Source organism: Penaeus monodon, chromosome 21, assembly GCF_015228065.2.
Source record: "Penaeus monodon isolate SGIC_2016 chromosome 21, NSTDA_Pmon_1, whole genome shotgun sequence".
Taxonomy (NCBI): domain Eukaryota; kingdom Metazoa; phylum Arthropoda; class Malacostraca; order Decapoda; family Penaeidae; genus Penaeus; species Penaeus monodon.
Window position 1 is genome coordinate 17,022,818 of NC_051406.1, and position 748 is coordinate 17,023,565.

Below are 748 nucleotides of genomic sequence, written 5' to 3' on the forward strand. Positions count from 1 at the left end.
CCTTAGATTTTCCAGGTCTCAGTGCGGCCATTATGCAGATACATACTCAAATATGATTATTTTTGGTCAGTTTAGTCCTGATATGTTATTCATAAAGCAAATTTGGCCTGATCTGTCTTCTATTTTGTATTAAACATTACAAGGTAATGTGAGACAAGAATCTTTGGATAATGCTAATATTTTAGCTTGCTGTTACAAATCCCTCTGGATAGTCACAAGTAAATAAATATTATTGATTTACCTTGTTTTTCTATAATTTTCTAGAGATTATATTACCTCTGGACCATGAGAAGGTGACAGCTCTCAAAATGCACCAAAAAGTGTGATATATAACATAAAACTGAATTGTTTTACAATGGTCATGCTTAACACATACTTTTTTGGATACTTAACAGTTGTTAAAAAAAATCACCCAGAAAATAAGCAAATCCACTTTAGCCCACTAATAAATATTTTGAGTAAGCATTATGTGTTAGTATCTTATTCATGACCAATACAAGAGGGCGGGGTTCCCTGTCTCTGGAATGAGTCACTTGGTAATGTCAGGTCAGGTTAGGTTAAATTATTATGGCCTGATGTTTTGTTATTTTATATATATTCCACACTTCTAAATAGTGATATTTCAGTTTGTTTGATATAGATTAATATATTATAGACTTTGTATCATAACAGAATTATCTTTTATACAAAGATATGGGTGTATCATTGAAACTTCCTTAGTCCCATATATAAAAACTTTTATGCTCTA

At 30.9% G+C, this 748-nt stretch overlaps 1 protein-coding gene across 2 annotated transcripts in view; it reads right to left on the bottom strand.

The window, feature by feature from the left end:
• LOC119586275 (flotillin-1-like) overlaps positions 1-748 on the bottom strand; it is a gene marked incomplete in the record, with an annotated part of 96,064 nt that overhangs the window by 94,631 nt on the left and 685 nt on the right.